The 16,857-nt window shown below is 42.7% G+C and overlaps 1 protein-coding gene across 10 annotated transcripts in view; it reads right to left on the reverse strand.

The window, feature by feature from the left end:
* The window catches only part of ZBTB38 (zinc finger and BTB domain containing 38), a 72,981-nt gene that overhangs the window by 31,314 nt on the left and 24,810 nt on the right, over nucleotides 1-16,857 (reverse strand). For 3 of the 10 annotated variants that reach the window (XM_063115144.1, XM_063115142.1, XM_063115140.1), the window contains one exon: nucleotides 10,402-10,506. The gene's annotated coding sequence lies outside the window, so the exon portion shown is untranslated. Of the gene's footprint in view, nucleotides 1-10,401; nucleotides 10,507-10,611; nucleotides 10,814-10,940; nucleotides 11,045-11,320; nucleotides 11,710-11,960; nucleotides 12,261-13,269; nucleotides 13,371-16,857 lie in introns of those variants that run through there. The other 7 variants (XM_063115149.1, XM_063115146.1, XM_063115139.1 and 4 more) reach the window with 7 other exon arrangements.

The raw sequence follows: 16,857 nt of genomic DNA on the forward strand, positions 1-16,857 counted from the left end.
CAGGTTCCAAGAAAAGCCTAACTCCTACAACAAAAATGGGTGAAGTAAATAGGGCAGATCCTAGAAAAAGGTCTTGTATGTGTGGTCCATCTTCACCAGTGTCAGGGTGGAGACAGCTGCGAGGCACACCCAAAGATGTGGTTTAAACTGAGTTTAAGGCAACCAGGTTCCTTTACCTCTGGTGAAATGATAATAGTTATAACGGAGATGATGATGATGCCAACGATAACAGGAGCTACCATTTACTGAGCACTATCTACATGCCAGTCCCTGTGCTAAGTGCTTTATAGACGTTATGACTCACTTAGCACCAAGAGGAAAATGGGAGTGGTTAAAAGATGTTTAGAAAAAAGGGAAAGTGCTGTAAATTCCAGGGTGTGCAGAAGGTGAATAAAGTGTCAATAGAGAGACAGGACAATTCCCACATTGTCTCAATCTAGGACTAGTTAGGAAGTTGCTATTTCATATTTCGGAAAACATCCTTGGACTGAGGAGGTCCACACCATAGACAAGGTACATCAGGATATGCCTGCTGTCCTTTGCTGTCATGCATCTCCTGATGCCACCCAGGTCAGCCTCTGTAAGCTTGGTTCCATTCGGCTGCCTTAGGAGTGACATGTCTGGATAAGGAGGAGCTTCCTTTGATGAGTTCTTCCTGTTTCATCCTGGGATTGTTACACTGAGCACTGGGCAGTTTAATCAAGTCTCCTGTGGCTGATGCTTCTCCAGATGTCCTTGGACATATATACTGTGTTCTGCTGCTGACCCTGACACATTTACTTTGCCTGTAGGAGATGGGCATAGTTTATATCCAAAGAGGCTGATTTATTTGCTGTGATATGGAGAAGGTTTAACAGCCATTACTTTTCCCTGGCTGGGCCTTGGAGAGCTTCAAGCCTAACACTCTGCAGAAGACTAGACGGGTTGCCATTGAAGGGATCCAGTCTGGTGAACTGAGTCAGATGCACAGCTCTACAACAGGCATGCAAAGCAGCAGTCCAGAGGCTGAATTCAGCCTGCAGACCAGTTTCATTAGGCTCCCACAGCACTCAAGCTCTCAAAACACCAAAGTGCTCCATCTTAAGAACAAAGAGTGAGAAGAAGCCTCAACCTGGAATACACTTGAATGACATACTACTTCTTCAGGATCTCTCCACTGTGTTCATTCCCATGGGGAATATTTCTCAATATGTGAATCTAGGAGGCAGGGCGGCAGGTATCAAATTCTTCACTTTGTTCCAAACAGTCACTTTAAAGATAGGGTCTGTTCAAGCTTCAAGAAGAAGATGATACCCAACTCCTAATCAGCATTTCGTGATACCGCAGGCATCTAGATCTTCTTTTTAAAAGAAGGGTCCCATATTCATCACTAGAAGGTGTTGTAATGGGGGAAACAACAATAGCTGAGCAATGCATTGGCTGCTATCAGCAGCTCCTTACTGGCTCAGAGTATTCAGAGTTGACATCATGCTCCATTGCTGTGTCACACAAATGTAACAATTCCAAAAAACAGATCACAGAAATGGAGCCCCGACCACCTGGCTGTCAGGGCTTCAAAACAATGGGGTCAACACATTAAAGCATATCCCCCAGGATCACAAGTATGCTCAAGGACTGCTTGATGCAACCATGGTAGTCAACCCTAGGGAGCCAATTTCTTCTCTAGAGACATCAGGGGGTTCAAAACTGATCCTGTCAGTCTGGAGAGCAGTCTGTATGTCTCAGTGCATGGGGACTTCCTGGAGGAAGGCTGCTGATGCTCTTGGCCTGCTCAGCCCGCCTCCTCCCCACCATCAACAGACAGCCTCACCTGGTTCCACACACAAAATGCCAATATTCAGAGATCATTTGCATGGGTCTGGGCCCTCAGGTATTTATTTGAGTTCATGTACATATTTTCCCTGCACACACATTTCCTTCTCCTCCATTTTCTACAAGTCACCATTGGCAACACTGCGGTATCTGGAGGGAAGCCAGGCACGGCAGCACAGACCTCTGAGGCAGCACGGGACTGTAAAACAGTCACCTCTTCCTAGGGTTCAGGAGACACGGGCGTTTGGCAGAGCTGTCTGAGGTGCAAGGCCCAGGGCCTTTCTACTACAGAAGTGCTATGAAAACTCTGGCCAGTCTTACAAATGGGTGCAAAATGGTTTCGACAAAAGACATCAGCTGAGAAAAATTGTTGGGGACGGGGGTGGGGAGAATATTAAAGGAACCAAGTTCCAGTTCGCTTTTGCCAATTTCACCCCAAAAGAAATGTAATTAAAACAAAATGAAGGTTTCTGGCAGTAGTCAGGTATCTAAATAGTTGCCCTGCTCACCTGTTTAAGAATAGAATTATCTGGGTGCGGGGAGCAATCACATCAATTAATAAGTTGTCTACATTAAAAAAAGTAAAGCTCCCAAAACAAACCTCAAACCCACTGCAGATAAAAACCCAAAACATGCTGTTTAGAAAAATTATGCTTTACATATATTGATCTAAAAATAAATCTAAAGAACAGGCCGTTCTGTAGAACAGCTCGAGTTTCTGCTCGTGCTTTCATTTTACAAAACAAATGCTCAGAGACTTCACAGTGGGAGGAGTTTCACACAGAGATTCAGGCTCACAGAAAACGGCCACCGGGATCTACAAACCCTAACACAACCAACAGGGCACCCAAGAGACCTGCTGGGAATACAGGGCACTTACCTTTCACAAGGGAAATCGTCTAGAAATACGCATAACCCCTTTTCTCGAAAAGTAGCATAAATCATGGCCTCCAAAGTACTTGTTTGCTGAATACCACAATGACTAATCACTAGAACTTTTATTATTTTCCCTAAGCAAGGGAACCTCATGGGGGAAAAAAACAGATAATTTTTAATGTAAGGTAGTTGCTAGGATTGGAAGTAAGACTATTTAAGCTTCAGAAAAGGAAAAAACAAGATCTCAAAACGTATTTCTTAAAATAGAGAGAAGCGCAAATCATCTTTTCAGAAACTCATTATAAATAGAAAAGAAAATCTTAAAATAGTTCAAAAAACTCTTGATTGGTTTCCCTAGAATGTTAAAAACAAAACAAAATATTAAGAATATTAAATATACAATAAAACAGGGTAAGAAATGTACTCAGAAGCGTATTTCCGTTTAGAAAAAAATGTGTCTCCTAGATATTTACGATGCTTCTTTGCAAAACATCAACTGACAATGTGTAACAGCTAAAGACACTCCAGAACTGCTAGACCTTGACAGGAAAAATTTTAAAGGTCAGGGTTTTGGTGTTTTTTTTTTTTTTTTTTTTTTTAACCCTAGTTAGCACAGCACTCAGGGCCAGCCAGTTCTCTAATGTCTGAGCAAAACCCTATTCAGATCTTCATTTCAGTGCCACATCATTGCTTCTGCCGTCCATCTTGGTGCCTTCACTTCCTCAAAGTGGTCGTCCTGTCCCCTCCCATTAAAGCAAAGGTGGAACTAGCATTAATCTGAGGGAAGGGCCATATGGTTCAGCAATAGGCGCCCAGGAGCCGGGTATGACTTTGAAGAGCACTGAGGCCTTGGGAAACCTTGCTCTTTGTGCTCAGGTCAGAGACTACAAGTCCTGAAAAAATAGGTTTACGCAGGGACAGACCAGAGAATGGAGTAGTTTTTTAAAAAAGGAAATCCTCAACTAGGTCTAGGAGCCAATCCATGGTCCTAATAGAGCTCATCAGAAATCTCCATGCTTACATGAAAATGCATATACATTTGGGGAGACTGATTCTGAATGCAAGTCTCCCTTGCCTGGCAAGATAATAAATTCAGCTTTGTTTTTACTGAATTGGTGGTCGTATTATCTAATTGTAATCGACTCTACAAATAGAAGTTGTTGTAACATATGAATAGGAAAAATAACACAAATAAAACAGGGCCTAGAAACAACATTCACCTCACAAAGCAGGAAGTGACAGCTCATATCTGTCTAGCCTTCCACAAAGCCTGCCTCATGGGTTGCTGAAATAATCCCAGGATGCCCTTCCAGGATTTAAATAGCCACTGGACTTCTCAGGAAAATGTACCCTGGGATGAACACATGCAAGGGAGTATAGTCAGGAGAATGGCAGCCTGCACACTGAGTCTTCCCCTTCATGTTCCCTGAGAAAAGGTTTAATTCCTCTTAAACTTAAATTATAGTACAGATTAGTAATTTTTATAAGAGAGGAAAAACGTTTTAAAAGACGGGAAACAGCTTCTGCCTCTCCTAGTGTAAAAAGAAATTTTCTAACTTAACTGGCAAGAATCCAAGTGCTTCAACGGGACTGGAAGTTTTGCATCACAGCGTCCTACTGTGTGTGTGCTGGAAGCCTGGTCAGCTCTCTCGCATGAACAGTTCCAGCCCCTCTTTAAGCTTTGCTACTGACTGCCATCTATCCCCTGCTCTCCCAACAACCTGTCTGTTTCTGGCAGACTGAGCACAGGACACCGGATTCTTTTCTCACTTCACCACTAACCGTGTGACCCTGAGCAAGGCCTATGACTTCTCTGGATTCCTGCTTCCTTATCTGGAATGCGAAGAGGCTGGACTAGTTTATTTCCAAGGTTCTTTTTAGCCGTAAACTTTGAAAACTATAATTCCCTACCTTGCTCCCCCATTTGGTCATCTTTTGATTGTTTCCCAGCCAGTCCCAATCTTTCTGTAAGAATCTTCATTTCCTCCAAAATGGACACTCTCCCACCCTTAAATTCATGTACTTTCCTGGAAAGTGTATGGGGTACAGGCAGAACCCAAAGTCCAGCCAGTATTAGTGTATCTATGAAGATAGTAGGAGGGGGCTATGAAACTGTGACCCCTGGAAGATCTGACTTAACCCCTGTCCCTCTTCTATCTGCTTATTCTAGCACCTCTGCTTTTCTGCTCAAGAAGAAATAGAATTACTGCACCCAGAGCTGGAAGGAAACTTAGCCATTATTGAGCCAAACCTTCTCTGGTTACAGGTGAGGAAACCAAACCAGCAAATTCACACTTTCTCTCCCAAGGTCCAATAGTCCTTCGCAGGGAACAAGTCCCAGACCTCCTGTCTGGATTCTCACACTGAGGCCTTTTTACCTCCCCCACCTCCAGCCCACCTCTGGGCTCTTTCTCTAGTACTCTGCAGAGTTCCTCAGGGCCTCAGCGGGTTTTAAACAAACATTTACTGAGCACTTCTGGGCAAGCCCCTAAGGAGCCATTTTAAACTTTCAACCTGCATGGCAACTCTGGGAACATTTAGCCTAGCATAGTGACAGGGACAGCTACAGCAGAACACAAATTGATCTTATCAGCACACAAATCCATTGGTGTTTTACTCTAAAAGAAAAGCTTGCAGCAGCACACTGATAGTAGATAAGGATAGGTTAGGGAGCTAGGGAGGCCCCACGAGGGTGGGGTCTGATCTCGTACCTGACATACAGTTGATACTCAGTAAATATTTGTTGAACAAATTCAAGTCTGCATATTTCCTCTGTTCACTTGCTTCTCGTCAAAAATTCTGATGTCACATTAATATTGGGGATGAGGGTCTCTAAGTCTCTAAGCTAAAATCAGGACAAATATCTATTTCATACCCTCATTGTCTGGCTGGGGAGGCAGCATGGGGCGTGGAGAGAAGGGACTGGCTTTTGGAGTCAGACAGTCCCCAGGACGGGAAATTCTCATTTCTACAACGTTCGCCTCTGGTATTGAGCCTCTCTTTGCCTCCATTCCCACCAGACCAGGTTGTTTGAGGGTCTTAGAAGATGGCTGAGATAATGCACATAAGGTACAGAACTAACTCTATGAATGCCAGTTCTGTCCTCTTCCCTTGCGGGTTGTGGGTACAGAGAGAGAAACTCTGTTTCTAGGAACGGCTCCAGACCATCGGCATCCTCCTCTGAAAGACGCAAACCATCAACAGGATGCTGACAACATTTTAAAATGACTCAATACAACTGTAATAAGTATACTGCCACTAAGACATCTGATTTTTAAATTGTGTACACGGACCATAAAGCATAATTCAACATATACAAATCAAATGTTTTATATTGTCCATATTTAGCTTAAACACCAAACATGTATATATGTCCCAATCCTTTGTTGTGAATAAGCAAAGAAGAGAGCTAGGACTAGGAAGAAAAAAAGGATAATTTTTTTTTTCATCTATAAAAGGAGGTTGGAATAGATGAACAACATGAACCTTAGCCTTAAAATTTTATGATTGTAAGATGCAGAGAATGAAGAAAGTAATATAATGACAGAGATGTTTATCCATCAGAAGACACAGAATCAGATAGATAAATGTATCAAAATATTTTAATGGCATGACGATGTAGTGTTGCCACCACTAAATATAATATTGCCAACAACTAAATTTACATTGGTTTTGCGAACTCTGGGCATAAGAACAGGATAGATATCATCATTGACTCCGCAGGAAAAGATATCGACTTGGGGGCTGTGTGTCACCCAGGACGGTTGTGGTTACACTGTAGACAGCAATGGTAGGCTGTGATAATACCACCATTCTTTGACTATCTGGAATCCCTTTGTTTTTATCTGATTACAAATATAATCCATAAACATTAACAATACAAATATAAAACTTTTCAACACAGAAATGTCCCTAATAGACACGGAATTTTAAAACAGTATATCAAATCTCAAGTTTATCCCCGGCCTCTGCTTTCCAGAAATTGGCATTTGTTAATCTCCATCACCAGCTTCAGCGGTGCTTGTTGAAAATGCAGATTTCCTGGCCCCACCCCAAATCACTGAATCAGAACCTCTTGACCTGGGAATCTACAGTTTGATAATTTCCCCAGATTCACTGGCATATTAAATTGCTGGTCACTGGAACTAACACAGAATAGATCAGCTAAAATGGGAGGTATGTGCTTTTCATGATAACGTTAAGCTAAAAGGAGTCATAAAAATAATGTGCACCTACCTACACACAAAGCTTTATGTATAAGTTTACATTTCGGTACAAAGTTGTGGGGGAAGGGAACCAACACTTATTAACTGCCTACTATGGTACAGATACTGACCAAATTATATTACTCAATCTTCAAAATAATCCTATGTGAGTTATGAATGGAAAAAGTCAGGCTTAGAGAGGGAGTAACTTTTCTAAAGTCAAAAGCCTGGAAAATGGCCCAGCCAGGTTGTGAAACTAGATTTATCTGATCCTTGTCTCCTCATTCCACTGTACTAAGCTCATGTGCACGTGAAAACACACAGACCCACACACGTCATACAATAGCCATAAGGTAAAAGGCAATGGAATAAATTACTTTTAGAAACTTTTTGCGTCAATAGAAACATAGTTTTTGAAGGACTTATTCTATTAATGGATATTTCTTGGTCTGTCTGCTGACAATGGAATACAGTGCATTCCATTTTGACTACTATCAAAACCACATTAAACAACAAATTTTAGTAATCAGAAGTGTATTTGGGGGCTTGCTAGCATCAAATTTAACAGTGATTCCTGATTTGTGCAAGCTACAAACTTATGCAAATGAAACCTCTTAATATTGATTCTACAAACCATATTACCTTACAAAGGAAAACACCAACAAACGTGTAACCTAGCACTTGTCAATCCAATGGTCTTCCTGAGCCCATCCGTCCCCCTCCAGGCTCCAGCATGCCAGGCTCCCTCCTTGGGAAAGCCCCTTCCACTGGCTTCCGGAGTCATGCTCCTCCACGGTTCTTCTCCGCCAGATTTCTCTCTGCCTCCCTAGGTCCTTCTTTATTTTCTCAAAAGATTCCATCCTCAATCTTTTTCTCCCTATACTCTCTTTTTGGAAAATCTCTGCTCCCACCCTCTTGACTTTTTCTTATATACCAGTGACTCCCAAACTAGCCCTGGCCATCCTGTGGAGCGCAAAGCCCCCACCTGTCTGGGAGACAGCATGCTTCCACACTTCATACACAGGCCCTCTGAACACAGCTCCTTATCTCCTTTCACGTTTCTTCCATGGATACCACTGCTCTGGAAATCTGTTAGCTTTAGCTATTCCCTCTCTGCTGAGACATCAGATCCTGTCAATTATTCCCTTTGCATCTGTTCCTTTCCCATTTCACTATTATCATCCATTCAGGGTTTTTCGCCTTTTCCTTGGTGGACTGTAGTAGCCTTTAATTGGTCTCCCTATCTCTAGTTTCTGGCCTGCCTCACTCAATCTGCCCTGAGCTACTCACAGGAGTGTGCGCCTAAAGCGCAGCCATGACACTCCCCTGTTTGAATATCTTTAATGACACCTATTGGTTAATACCGTACATTCAAATTTCCTTGTTGGCGTTCAAGACCATTTGGCACCAAATGCTCTCCAGCTTTATGCCTGTATAGACCAGTTCTGACTCAACTGGACACTTCCGTGAAATTGCCCCCCGCTTTCTCCATCTCCAACTGTTCTGCCTCTCTCAAACGCCTCCTCCCCATCTCTTTTATTGAAACTCCATATCCTTCAAGGACTTGTTTAAATGCTTATTCTCAAGAGTCTCTAGATCCCCAGGGGTAAAAGGAACCTCTTCTTCCACAAATCATCAAAATATCTTCTTTTTGCATTTACCCCATGGTTTATTTCTGTATATTTTGTTTCCTCAGCAACGTAACAGGATCTGAGAAGGAAGGGACCAGATTTTTTTTGCTGCTGAATTCCACATTCTTTCTAATACAATGTCATACTCATAGTAGGTACTCAATAAATATTTGCTGTATAACATTTACAGAAATCCTTAAAGTTTACAAAGCATGCTCACATTCCACATCTAATTTGTTTTATTTGGAGCTTAAATTATTACAAGTGGCATCCAAGTCTTGCGATCTGATTTCTGTTACTTAATGCAATTCTTAGAGCTATCTCTAATTTTCTGTCTTATAAATTAAACAAAAGCATTTCTTAAATCGCTTTACTTTTGAGGACCCATAGTCCTCTCTCTGTGGCCTACAAAGCTAAAAGAGGAGAGCATTTTGAATAGAAGAAAGCCCCCTTGCCAAACTGCTTTTTCCTTTATGTAAATGTAAATGTATGTATGTCTATGTAAATGCACAAATAAAAGGGACAAAATTTAGAAGAGAAGTGAGAAATTCCTTCCTAAAGATTTAAAAATTTTTTAAGTGGCTTTCCTATATATCCACTTGGAATCCCACATATGGGTCAGTGTCCACCATTCTGGAGCTGACATTCTAGCACATTAACAATAGAAAGTCACTAACAGTTGAATAAATAATTCCTTACTAAGAGACATGACATGACTAATACCACAATTGTAGAAACGTAATAATGTGCAGGGTCCTGAATATCCAAGTGCCTTGTAGGAGTTCAGTAAACATTTGTTGAGTAAAAAAATAAATGAATGAATTCAAAGAAGGCCTTACTATTATTTATAAATTGAAAGCACAAGTTTTAATAGATAGGTGGAAGTATACTTTAAAGTGGAAAAATGAAAAACTGAATTGAGAGAGAACTTTGATGGGTCCATTGCTCCGGCCTGTTCCTGTGACAGATCCCACTCTGGACTACTGGAGAGGCAGGTAGAGGAGAGTGCAGTGAATGGCAGGCACTGCCCATCTGACTATGCCTCTTTGGAGTGTAGGTTACAGGCTCGAAGATGGGCACTCTACCTTGAACTCTGTGGTGCCAGCACAGTGCTTTGCATACAGAATGTACTCCGTAAATGTAGTATAAGAGGTAAAGCCCTCCATGACCTGTCTCCATTTTCACCTTTCAATCCCTTACATCTATTTTTCTACACCTCAAAGGGGTATTGTAAGGAGTAAATGAACACACTGCACTTAAAACCCGTAACACACTGCCTGGCACTCACATGCACACAAATGCTTGATAAATGGTAGTTGTTACCGTCACCATCTGGGTCTTTGTGTATGTCTCCAAGGTAGAGCTGAGTGTGCTGGACTGTCAGTATGCAGCTGCGAGAACTGCGAGTATCCCGTGGGTGGGCACTTCATGCTTGTACACTCGGTGCCTAGCATGGTGCTCACCCCAGAGCATGTCCTGAGCAACGGAGATCCAAGTTCCAGTCCCGCCTCTACCCCAACCCACTGGGGAACCCTGAAGAGTCATTTAACTCTCTGGGCCTCAGTGATGTCTGTGGGTCCTTCTAGCCTGGAAAAGCTAGATATCTATGAACACATGTATAGAAGCTCCCACGACAGTCACTGGCAGAACTAGAATGAGAAACCAGTTGTCCTGAAGCCCTGCTCACCTAGTTCCCCTTCATCTCAGGGACTTCACACTTTGCGTCTTCTTAGTAAACAGATCACTTGAGCATCATGGTCACTTTGTAATCCCAACACCCGGTGGATGGCTGTCACGAGTCAGATGCCCTTTGAGAGTCCCTCAAAGAAACCATTTCCTATTTCCCGTTGACTAAGGAGAGACACAAGTTTAGTTACCTCAGTTAGAACAGACCAGCCTTAACAGAGTTAGTTGCCTGTGCTTTGGAAGAAATCACTTGGAAATCCTTGGTTCTTTGTCCTCCATCTCCTCCACATCAAGATCTAAAAAAAAAGGAAAAAGAAAAGTGCAGTGTTCCGTGACTAGCTACCAAAATTTGATGTTTCAGCAACAACAGTAATTTGAATTAGCATATATTGAATACCTACTGTAAGTCAAGCGTTGCACAAAGTGATTTACATATGTGGCCTTGTATAATCTTCATACGTGGGGATGTGAATGTAGAAAACATTCCCTCATTTCACAGCTACAGAAATGGAGGCTCTGAAAGGTCACCGAACCTGTTCCAGGTCACAGAGCTGGATTATGCCAGAGCTGGGACTCAAACTCAGGTTCAATTGATTCCAAAGCCTGTGCCATTAACCAGTAAGCCAAGATTTTAAAAACTTGACAGTGACCCACTGTTTTAAAATTTTAAAAATTTAAAATTGTGTTATATAAACTGAAAACAAAAAATGTCTTATAAAATAACGCTTACTCTTACTATGTGCAATGCCCACAGATATTTTCCGTTCTATTCTTTTCTATACCGCACTATATATTTTACGTCTTTTCAAATTTTTTTCTCCAGTAGCAACATACTAAACTGATTCCACAATCTTCTTATGGGTCCCTGCTTTTGGAAAAACACTGCATTTAGCTACAATATCTTACTAGAAGTTACTCTGAAACCACAACAAAACAATTCTATACTTTTTAGCAGTGAGAACCTGACCGAGTAGTTGAGCTTCATAGTTAGGAGAAAAGTCCTTAACCTTTAAAATATGTATAAGTCACCATAACACATATCATCTATAATGGATCCTTAGAAGGGACATTCAATTAGGGCCAGAGTCCAGAATGGCATTAGGCACTTACCTGTAGCAGAGTGGAACCGCGGACAGACTAAAATCTCCGGTGACTTATGACACTGCGAAGAAGTGTGTAACAGCGGGCAGTTGTGTTGTACGACAGAGCAGACCTAACTACACACAAGTAGGAGGCTGAGATTGCAAACCCCTGGGGGCAGGGCCCTGCCTTTGCACGTCCTCTTCAATTGCAGGGGCTTGGTGGTGCACCCGAGCAAACCATCCTGTTCCCGTGGGGTCACAACCGGGGTTCGCATTCCCAGTCCGGGGGGAGGGGTGACGCGACTGTCGGCGCAGTTCCCGAGCCCGCTGGCCCCGAGCCCACCGCGTCCCCAGCCCCGGGTGCGCATTTCTCGGCGGCCCGGCGCCCTCGAGCACAGCCAAGCAGTCGGGCCGCGAGCCGCGCGCCCCCTGCGCCGACTCCGCCGCGGGACCCCAGCCCTCGGCGTTCGGGCGCGAGACGCGGGTCCGGGAGCCCGCGGGCGCTTCCCCCGCGGCAGCTCGGCTTCCCAGCCTCCGCGGAGCGTCCAGCCAGGTCTCCGGGCTCCGTGCGGGGCAGGGGAGGGCCGGGCTGGCCGCGCCCCGGGCCCCGCGCCCGCAGGCCGCGCCTCGCCCCCGGCCCCGCTCGAGACCCCGCGGAGGGCACTTACAGGGCTGGGCTCCTCCAGCGCCGGCGCGTCTCCCCGGGGGTCCATGGCGCTTCCGGACCCGCGAGTCCAGCCGCGGCGCCGCACAGCAGCACCGCCCAGAAAATGGACGCCGGCGGCTCGGCTCCGCGGCCCGGCCCGCCCCCGGCGCGGGGCAGAGGACGAGGCCAGGCCGGGAGGGCGGCCCGACCCTCGGCCCACGGGCTGGGGAGCCGCGGGACCGCCAGGCCGAGGACGAGGTCTCGGGAGGGCGGCGGGACTCACCGCGGGCCCACGGGGCCCCAGGCCCCGCCACGGGGCAGCGGCCTCAGCCTCCTCCGGGGAACCACCCGGTTAGGGCTAGAAGGGCCACAGAGCCTCGTCACTGTCACACGAGGCCCGAGTCCGCAGAAAGGGCCCTGGGCTCCCGATCCAGACCCCGCACGCTTGACAGAGAAGCAGGATTCCAAGCAAGTCCTGTGCGGTTTTAACTGCATCAAATTCTCAGGAATAGGGTGTCACCTGGGCTTTACCAGAGTTTTCAGGAGGCCTAGACTGATTTTCCCAGCGTGGTATTGAAATAGTGAAAACTATTTCACGCAAAAGACCCGATCCTCTTTCTGAAGAAAGGGCACTGACGGCCCCCTGGGATTTTTCCCTCGACCCAGGGGCTGTCCACGGAACAAGTATGTACGGAGGGCCCGCCACAGGCTCGCCTTGTGGAGCTGGCAGCTCGTGCGCCAAGGCAGTACGTTTTGTTCGATTGTTTTAAAATCATCCGTGTTCCCTGTGTTTTGATGTATTGAGTCTTACTTTAAATGTTTTCTTTAGGAAAAAATTCACTCCCGGGCTACAACTTAAAAGGATTAAAAGGTTTGTTCTTTGCACGACCTAACATCCTGTTTTGGGCCTGGAACGCAAGGCTTGCCTTCTGCATCGCAGTTTCTGACCACGTTTTACCTATGTGACCATTCTGATGAATAAGGTAGATTCCAGTATCAAATACAAAGCCAGTAAAACATTTTAAATAATGAAAGAAAAATATATTGGCCCCAAGGGAAATTAAAGAATCATATGATTTTAAAATAAAGGCAGAGTTTTGAAGGCTGACAGATTGGGCAACATGCATACACACACGTACACTAACAGTTCCCAACCTCCTCAATGCCAAGCACCCTTTATTTTCTCTCCATAGGCCACACCTTCAGAAAGATCTACTCCACTAAATTGCACTTATTAAGTAATGATTCTTCTTCCCAGTTTAAAAACAAAAACTTGCAATGTTTTTGTGTATGTAACTGCCAGTCAGAGCTTCCACAAAACCTGAGCTCACCTGTCGTTAATAGTGGATTAACCTAAAGAAACTTGTGCTCTAATTGCATGTTTATATGTTTCCAAAGAGGCTTTTGGAAACTTCGAAAATTCTTCAAAGATCTGCAAGAAAATAGAGGCACCTGGATTAGGAAACAGAGCTGGAAAGTGCCAGTACTCAGTATTGTTCTCTGTACTCCCCTGTGATTGGAGGGGAGTGGGGAAGTTGGTGGAGCAAGGCCATGTGGCCTTTAGACTCAGCTTGCCTGGGTTTAAAACCCAGCTTTGTTGCTTACAAGGCCACTTTAGCCAAGTTGCTTAACCTCCCTGGGCCTTGGCTTCCTCATCTGTAAAATGGGACTAATTTTCATATTAGTGCCTACCTTGTAGGGCTTTTTGAGAATTAGATGAGATAATACATGTGAAGCATTTACAATAGTACCTGGCACACAGTAAGTGCTCTATAGTTGCAAGCCGTTGTGGCTGTTGTTAGTACTGAAAGTTAAGAATTCAGAGTTCTAAGTTCCTACCATCCAAGCAGTGAGAATCATAGCTACTGTGTGTAAAGCAGCTTTTAGTACTTAGAAATTTTCCATGGGTTATCTGTCAGAGTCACATGGTGAGTGACAGAGAGAGATTTAAACACAGGTCTGACTCTATAGGCCACTGTCTTGTACTGTTAGCATGTTCCAGGTGGTACCTTGATCAGACACTGTCAACATCTTGTTAAGGGTGAAATCCGCTCTGGCTTTCCTAAGAGGCTTAGCAAGTGAATGGCTCCTTACATCCACTTGGCAGTTCACAAACAGTGGCATTTCTTTCTCATTAGAGCCAAATGTTTCTTCAGAAGCAAGTAGATTTCCCCAAATTGTTATTAATCTCTAAAATATCACGGCAACAGTTTTAAACACCACAGCCTAAAACTTACATAATCAGCCCGTCCTTCAAAATTTTCCATCCTTCCTCATAACCAGTCACAGATTCTCTCTCTTAATCATTCTTCTGAGTATGGGGAACTATCTGGAAATTTCCAGGAACGTCCCAACTTGTCATAATTATATTCTTTTCTGTAAAGGTTTATTCTTTTCAAAACAACTAAACATGATGTATTTTCTCTATCTTTATAATACTTTTCCTTTCAATACAATTGCAAATGAGAAAAAAATCCCAAGAATTTCAAGGTTCTCTTCTCTTAAAGTTCTACCAGTTTTCATCACCCCCACAGCATGGCTCCCAATCCTTTTCCAGAGCCACTTTCTAGGAGGCTTTTCTCGTATTCTACCTCATTTCATTTAATCCCCACACAGATTTTTGTTATGCTACAACTGCCTACTTGAGCTTTCTGACTAGAACTATTGGCTGATATAGCATTTACTACCCTCTTCTCTTTGTTTTTAAGGTTTTAATATTATTGTAATGTCATATGAAAACTAAAGTGCTGTCTCTGTTAACCCCTCTTGCTTCCTTTGTTTGCAACCACATGTTAGGAATCTGTAACTCATTCCGCCTCCCATACTCGCAGCACTCTGTTAATTTAATTTATGGTTTTACTTTTTTTCTCTCCCTCATCCTGAGCTTTCACCAAATTCTGTCACTCAGCTTCCCTCATATGGCTGCTTATCTCTTTCTCTTCAAGCATTTTAAGGAAGTCCCAGTCCAAATCATTTTCACTGGACATGAGAATGTCCACCACATTCCTGAAAGGCCTCTTGTTGTGTGTGATGTTGTGCTGACATCTACGAAAGCCCCTGAAGAGGCAATGTTTAGAACAGGAATGTCAATTTAGGATGCCTGTGGGAACCAGGAGGATAAATGTGTGAAACTGCTCATCGGAAGAACTGGGGCCTACTGGAGAATTCATGTCACCTAGATGGGGGCAGGAGGTGGGGAATGGGGATGGCCAATACCCAGCCCCACACCAGTTGTTGCCAGGTGGCAATGCCAGATCTGCAGAATTTCCCAATGAAGCCAAAATCTGAGGCTTAAAAAAAAAAAAAAAAAAAAAAAAAGAGACCTGAATATGATTAATACTCTAGATGTAACTACCAATTTACAAGAAATCTCTGAGACAGAGGAACATGTAAAACAACACCAAGAGATGCAATCATCCAATTTCAGACTGGGGGAAACTACGGTCAAACAAACTATGTGTTCAACAAAAGTTTGTATAGCAATAGCAAGGATAAAAGAGAGAAAGAGAATATTGGTTGCACTGTGTAAACCTTAGTTGGGATTGTGCTTTGAACAAATTGTTTTTCTTTAAAAATGACCTAAATTAGATCAGTTTGAATGCTGATTCTGATAGTTTATGTTATTAAAGAATTATCGTTATTGGTTGGTGTGGTATGGTACTGTGGTCACTTTTCTTTTTTAGTAATCCACAATTATTTAAATGTATTTTTTCAGTAATCTACATGTATTAAAAATTTTTATTTATAAATATTTCTATCTATGGAAGAGTTGCAACAATGGTGCAAAGAACTCCTGTGTACTCTCCTCTCAGATCTCTATCTATCTTTTTCCTGAACCATTTGAAAATTGTAGACATTTTTCTCTTTTATTCCTTAATACTTCAGCATTTCTTTCCTAAGAAAAAAGGCTTTCTCTTAGAATCCTTACATTTTAGAAAAATCATTCTGAAATATTTAGAGAATATTTTGAGAATGATATGATATCTGGGATTTACTTCAAAACAATACGGGAGGGAATTTACCTGAAATAAGACTGGCCAGCAGTTGACATGTCCAAGAATGGGGGCTTTGTTAAACTAGTCTCTATACTTCTACATATGTTTAAGATTTTTATAGCAAAGTTTTAAAAGATTATGTTAATAAAAGTCTTTAAATGTTATGAAATGTTTATGCTATAGTATTAAGTGGATAAGAAGAAGATATACAATTTGTCTGCAAAATGTTGTTTCAACTATTAAAAAATTTCACTACAGGATACATGCCAAAATATTAACATTCCGGATTATCTCACAGTAATTATATATTGCTTTCATTTAAAAAAAAAAAAAAAGGTAAGGCAATTAAAAATTAGAAAACAAAAATACTGGCAACTAATTCAATTAAAAATATTGTTAGAAGTCAAACAAAATGCACATGGGGAGTAGATCTGGCCAATGGGTCCCCAGTTAGCAGATTTTTATTTAGAAAATGGGTCCATAAACTATGGCCATCAAGTCAGATCTGGCTCACCACCTGTTTTTGTATGGCCCACAAGCTAAGTCATGGTTTTTACATTCTTAAATGATTGGTGAAAAAAATTTTAAAAAGAGTATTTCGGGCCGGCCGGTGGCTCACTTGGGAGAGTGTGGTGCTGATAAAAAGAGTATTTCATGACATGAAAATCATATAAAACTCAAATTTCAGTGTCCTTGAGTGAAGCTTTATTGAGACATAGTCACAGTCTTTCACTTCTGTTATCTATGGCAGTATATCTATCATGATTATTATACTTAATATTATATATTGTTATATTTTGGATTTCATCAATGCAAAATTTGTGGAAGCTTTCTTTCTCTCTTGTTATATTAATACCTACATAATATCCTCAGTTTTGCCTCAACTCCATGTTAAATAAAATTTATGGGAAGCCATTGATTTGG

This window comes from Cynocephalus volans, chromosome 11 (assembly GCF_027409185.1).
Source record: "Cynocephalus volans isolate mCynVol1 chromosome 11, mCynVol1.pri, whole genome shotgun sequence".
NCBI lineage: Eukaryota > Metazoa > Chordata > Mammalia > Dermoptera > Cynocephalidae > Cynocephalus > Cynocephalus volans.